Source organism: Schistocerca piceifrons, chromosome 4, assembly GCF_021461385.2.
Source record: "Schistocerca piceifrons isolate TAMUIC-IGC-003096 chromosome 4, iqSchPice1.1, whole genome shotgun sequence".
NCBI lineage: Eukaryota > Metazoa > Arthropoda > Insecta > Orthoptera > Acrididae > Schistocerca > Schistocerca piceifrons.
In genome coordinates, this window is record NC_060141.1 from 571,826,802 (window position 1) to 571,833,862 (window position 7,061).

The window sequence follows — 7,061 nt, forward strand, 5'->3', positions numbered from 1 at the left end:
TTTTTTTTTTTTAATTCAGTATCTTTGGATTCACCAGTTTTCACACTACCAGAATCATTACAGCAGTTCTTTGTATCTTCAACATTTTGACCATGAGCTAAAAAAAAAAAAACAAGATGTCTGCAATCTGCCCACATTTGTCCCATGTTGGGGCAAATGTGTTCATTGACTGAAATTGCATGGGGTAAAAATGGACAGTATGTTTTTTATATATGTAAAGTCAAGTTTGCCAAAAAAATGTTTATATAAATATGAAACATTTATATTAACCTAAAGAATTCTTTTTTGCTTTTTAAACAAATATTGTACTTCTCAAAATTAACATTAAACTGCCGCATCCTCCCATGCCTTTGTGTCCCAGTTGTTTTTGCAGAAGGCAGGAGACAAATATCAGGCCTCTCCACTGTTGACTCAACTGGGACAAAAGGGAATACAAATCCAGATCCTTTTTTCCACAGATAGGAAACAGACACTTCCTCTTTCCCAATGGTATTCACAACTTGCCCAACGTAATATTTAAAAGTCTTCTTGGTGGCAAAATGAACCAAAACAAAATCACTATACCTCACTTCATCATCATCATCTTCTATCAACATTTGTAAAGTTTGGGCTTTTATTGCTGTCTTTCACAGCATCCCTAATTATCAGATTCCAGCATAGGGGACAAAAGGTTTTCCAATTCACTGTCTTTATCACCAGTGATTTTATTTATTTATTTATTTATTTTTTTTCTTTTGCAGAGATCTTCAGGTCCTCCTTGCTCTGGATCAGTCTTCTTCAAAGCTGATCTCATTTTACCCACTACTGCTGCTTCCAATTCGTCTTTGAAGTACCAGCATAAACTGTGGATTTCTTTTGCCCCGATTTTCTTTCTTGCCTTGCAAATTTTGGGAAAGGTTGACAAGTCTTCAGGAATTGGAATTTCAGTTAGGACTGCACCTGAAGTGGAAGGTGAAGCATCATACAAAATTGGAAGTTCCACAGGAGAAGGTATGTCACAACTGGACATGCTGCTCAGTTACTTCCGATGGCCTAAAATCGCCTTCAGTGAATGCCAACCTATTAAGTGGCCACAATCCAGGTATCTTAAAGCCGGATACAATATCATTTTGGGTAAATGAAACTGGATATGCTATCTCATAAAACATAGTGATCTCTGAAATAGTGACTTGGTGGCCAGGATGCATTCTCATCCAGTCAGCCATTGCTATTCTTAGATATCCCTTGAATGGCCCAAACACAGTGATATCTAGTGGCTTCATCCTGGGGAACAATGTGCTGGGAATGTCAGCAGAGTTATTCCAGCATCTCTGGCCATATTGATAACATAAATGCTGGTGTGACTTGCACGATTTTCCAGAAGTATGAGTAGATGATTGTCTTTCGAACAGCTGATCTTCTTAGCTACATGCTTCAAAACTTTGAGGAACAATTCAGTTCTCATGAATCCAGATTTGTTGGCAAATCCAATACTACCACTTGGCGCATCATCCAGAAATTTCTTTCATATGGACTCGTGGAAAAATGAACACTAGTGGTGTGGCCGTCCCTAAGGCTGAATAGAAAGCACACTTGGTGACATTTTCCCCTCTCTGTTGTGATGCTACCATTCCTACTTGCTTCTTACCACATTCTGCAATATCTTCAGTTCATTATCCTGTCTCGATTGAACTTAAATTCATACAATACAGTCAAAAAATTGTCAAAGAAAAGGTTAATGTTTACTTTGTTAAATGCTGCATCCCTTGTGAAGCTCATATTTTCAGGTCTACAAAGAGATAGCTTCTGTTGGCTGTGTAAAAATCCAAACAACCAGTCCTTTCCTGCCAAACACCCTACATTCCAGCTCCTAGGATAATTTATTTTTATACATGTATGCCAGTTCACATGCTTAGTTGTATGGCAGTCCATAAAGTAAATTTGATGCCTTCATGAAGTATTGAGCTAGTAGTTTCTCTTGAGGATCTGTAAAAACCTTGTGAACTCTGTATTTGGACTCTTGTCATATTAAGTGTTTGGATTTATTCATGTGAATTTCCAGAATCATTTCCATCACATGGATCTGAAAAAAGTATATAACGTAGTCAGCCACAATGTATGGAATAGAGAATGATTTTTGCAGTTACACAACTGTATCTGTTAACAGTTAGTTCACAAAGAACAGTAGAATTATTATTATATGGTGGAATAATTGTGTGGAAACTCACCTGGACGGATCTGAATGCTTTCAGCAGCATATTTCTTAGCTGTGGTGATGTGTTTCTGTAGCATAGACTTCTTCAATCCAAATTTCTCTACAGTTTGTCGAATACTCCCCTTTTTTAACCAAATTTGTGAACTTTTTCGTCGTTAACATTAGCCCTGTCAGTTTTCTGGATATATGTCCTCACCATCTATAATCTAGATAATTTAATAAAATTTATAATTTATAAATTAATAATTTATAAACATAAAACTATGAAACTAAATGTTGGCCTCTGTTCTAAATCAGGACTGGGTTAATGGTGGTTACTGTCCACACTTGCCCTAAGGGGCCATGTTGGATATGAAATCAAATTGTAGCAAATGTGTTGTATTTAGATGAAACATTACTCAAGCAAAAGTTAGGGAAATCTTTATAAATTTATAAACCACAGCTGATAATCTGTTCAGTACTAACCATTTGGAGTAATCTTGAAATTTATGACAAAAATCGAATAGAGTGGACGGAAATCGAATTTTCACTTATCTTGCTTGCAACAATAACCAGACTGGCACCAAATTTTCTTTGTTTTGTTTACTACATCCTACAGAACTACCAACATGAACAGGCAAAAATTCCAAAGAGTATTTCACTGAAATAATTCTGTGTCCACTCTTCCCTATAAGGGTATTTATTCTTAATCCCTTTAATGCAGTTGTATTGAATTCATACATGCTTTGTGGGTTTGTTTTGTTTAATTTAGTGTATCCGCACATTTGGCTTAAGTGCTCAATGCCCAGACCTATATTTCATACAATTAAGAAACTTGTCTGAAATTGCGTAACAGCATAAGTATATGTCACTTGAAAGCTAGCAAAATCGTACTTCAGGTGCTAGTACTGCAAATCAAAAATTTAACAGAAATGTTGTGATTTCTGTCTTTCTAGTTTCGGATTCTAATTATTGGTGAAATAAAATTGAAAAATTGCTATTATGTTGGTATGATTTTTAAATAGCATGAATGTTAATTTTAATGATTGTTAAAATATGTAAAATTGCAACACTTCTCACAAAAATGGGAGGGAAAAGTATCAAATTTTGAATTGTTGGGACAAAAGTTTCAATATTATAAGTAAAAAAAAAGTATGTATGAAATGTTAATTATATGGTTGATGGCACAGGAGTAGTGAAGAGTATTAAATTAATTGTAAACACTGTTCATTTTTCTCTGAAGCTTCTTGTAAATGCTGTGTGTCCTGCTTGGAACACTGGGTCTCATGAGATTAGGTTCTCTCTGCAGTACTGTCCGTCCCTTCTGCTGGCATACCTGGTATTAATGCTGGCAATCGATCTTCAGTTTGGTTCCGTACTGTTGGAATCATATACCTTGATTCCCAGAACATATAGTTCTGAAAACTTTTGGGCTGTATTGTGCATCACGCAAAACATAAATTTACACAAAAAAAAATTAAAAATATTTGTTGTAATACTGAGGTCAGGTCTGAAGTTAAGACACTCTTATAAGAAAGGCGTGAAAAAGATTGCATTTTTCATTATTGAATAATTCATGAAGTGATTTTGTTCTCTGGTCAGTTGAAATATGTGAATAGTGTTTCATTATCTCATGGTTTTCATTTTTTTACAAACCCTTTCCAGCGTGGAAGTCTTATCTCAAACGAGATATCACAACCTTTTAATACATTTCATTACATGATGGTCTGCATCCTTTTCTGGAGTCCTCTGACTGTGTGTCTTACACTGCCCAAAATGTTGTCTTCTGCTTTGTAGCAGTGAAAAAGAATCCAAGTAAACATTAAACTAGCAAAAGATGTTATACGACAACTTCATGTAGGTTCATAAATTGACAGTCATAGGTCAAACAAGGTACACAAATGCACTTGAGGAGGATAAGTTTATATTTGAATTTGCTCTTTTTTTGTATGGTACATGTAGAATTCCTTCAAAGTTATTAATCCTGACGCGCTTTCTGCATCCAATAAATAAAGTGAATAGTATGTGACTGTTCAAGGCATATATTTAGGACTCTACGCAATGTCGTCATCATTAGACAACATGCTATCATTATTTTGTGCTGTTGAACAAAGTAGTTTGTTCATAAGAATCAAACTTGTGTGTTCAGTACAGTTCTCAGTACAACTAACTAGTAAGCCAATTGCCTGTGCACCAGTTAGCTGTGTTATTGCTTATTTAATGTCGTATTATCCTCTTCTGTTATAAAAACAGTTTAGTGATAAGACCTTCGGATTAAAAAAGAACAAAGTTTTACCTGTACTTTCTCTTTGCACAAAAGTATGATTTTGTTAAGTATGTAATCTTCCGTATCTTAGGGTTAATGAAGCAGACAATGTTAAAATTTTGTTATCCCGCTCCCCCTTGCACTCTGTCCCCACCCCCCTCCCTCCCCCTCCCAGTCTGCCATGTATATATGTAATTCCTTGTTACAGTAGCAATAGTTAATTTGGGCTACCTGATCAAAAGATAAAGCTATATCATTTTGATCAAAATTGTATTTTGTTGAGTCAGTATCTAGTGGATGGAATTTGAATTTTATTATGTACTAAATTTTTACCCTTTTTTTCTGTGCACGTTTTAGCATTGTCGTGAGGCGTTCTTTGTGACAAGAGAAAAATAACAAATGTAACATCCTGTGTACTAATCAGATAGGTTTTGTGCATGTTTACATGTTTATGTATCTAATTGAGAATGCACAGCTAGCATGTATGATGGTGACAATGTAAATCGGTGCCTATTATGCCCACCTCTTTATAAATGTCTAACATTTTCAGGGCACCAGTGGCATATTGACTTATAAACTTGCTTCCATAGCAGTGAGGACATCAGCTACTAAACTTTTCAGTGCAGAAAATAAGTGAGCCTCCAATTCGTTCTCTTTTATTATTTGTTTATGTTCAAACAACTGTATTTACTGTTTTCCACTAATTGGAATAATATTCATTCCTAACAGAGGGAGAGAGGGGGAATTGTTTAGAAGGGTGAAAGAAAGACTTCAATTTTTATGGCTCAGTAGAAATTTTGGACATTGTAGGATGTGCTATTGTCATGCTAAATGTGTAAGCAAATCTATTTGAAAAATGCAAAGAGTACCAGTTTTAATCAAAATTATGATTAAACTGGGAAATTTGCTTTGTGTTTGACTGTACTTGATTGCAAATAAATTGCAGAAAAATAAGATTATAAACATACCAACCCAATAAAAAGGCACAATATTAAGCGGTTGTAGGAAAGACTTTTCCACTAATTGATCAATATTTAAATGCCGTGTGCACCCTCTACAGCAGATTGAATACTTTTTGTCCATTACCATTTTTAGGGTTCCGTACATCAGTTGGTAAAAAGTCTCCTAATAGGTTCACTTTGTTGTCCGTCTGCAGGGATGGGTAAATAGCTCAAGTGAAATTTTATGTCCCATACTAAAATTTGTCATCCCTTGGTGGTGTGATCAATGTAAGCTTCTAAGTCAATGAAATTGTAGGATACGACCCTGTATGTCACATATTTTGATATTCACAAACTCGCTCATCAAATCATATAGGTTACTTCGCATTGACCTAGAATCATGAAATTGGCTGAGAAGCAAAGTTTCACAGTACAGCCCAAGGAAAATCCAAAAATTGTTAATTTGTGATTACATCACATGGAGAAAACATCTAAGGCTTTCTCGAAAGCCTTAGAATTTCCAGGACCAATATCTTGCCAGCATTGATACTGATAACAGGCAAAAATCTTAGAGATTCTAGATTTCTGGGATGAATGAACCATTTATACATGTAATGAAGTTTGTATGGAACCCTCGGTGCAAGAGTTCTAACCGCACGTATCTGGATTTTTATTTAATCTCACTTATCTGAGTATAAACATGAGAAATGGCAGGTAAATATTGTTATATTTTTTGTTGTTTCAGTTTTAGGAATTTGTTGCTAACAAGGAACAGAGTCTCAAATGTTGTGAAAGTAATTTGGACTGACGAATTACAAGTATTTACTTTTGCCAGCCCAAATGTGCTACTGCAGTTACTTTTATTTGTCTGTATATATTGTGATAAGCTTCATAAACTAATGGTCACATGTAAATACCTCATAGCTAGTAGAGATGATGGGCATATTTAGTTGCATTGGTGATTCAATCAAAAGCTTAATCTCCCATAAAATACATACTGAGGTAATTACTTTAATTCTCAGTTTAATTTAATTTATTAGCTATTACTAACCAAAGAAATATTTTCAAAGTTTCACTTTGAGCAGCTTTTCAGGTGTTTTAGGCAAAGATCTGTATTATTTATGGGACTGATATTCTGATGGATTATGTCTAACAACTGTTTAAAAATTTACTTTCAATGTAGGTTGTTATAATGTAAGTGTGGAAAAGTTATTTCATTGTTGTTATGTGTTTGTTCTGTATGTTATAGTATAAAATGAATGTCAACATGTGTTATTTATAGACATGTAGACTTCTTCAGATAAGACTGTTGCACCAATATATGGCTGTGTCAAATATGACAAATCTTACAGCAAAATGTAAGAAGACAGTAAGCAGATCATTTGAAAACTTGTATCACAACTCGTTAAGAATGAAGGTCTGGAACCCAATCTTTGAATTAATACTTTGTTGGAGCAGCAAGATTGGATCAATGAAGTTCTCACAACAACATATTTATTAACAAATAATCTTTAATAACTTTGCTTAGCAATTATTTACTGAAATAAGTCATATTTCTGTGTAAAGTATAAGGAACACTGTTATCCTCATGTCTCAGTGCACGAAAATCACAGGCATGTCGTTCAGAACCATTTTATGCCATTCAAACAAATTTAATTTAGGTTCTGCATTATCAGCACAT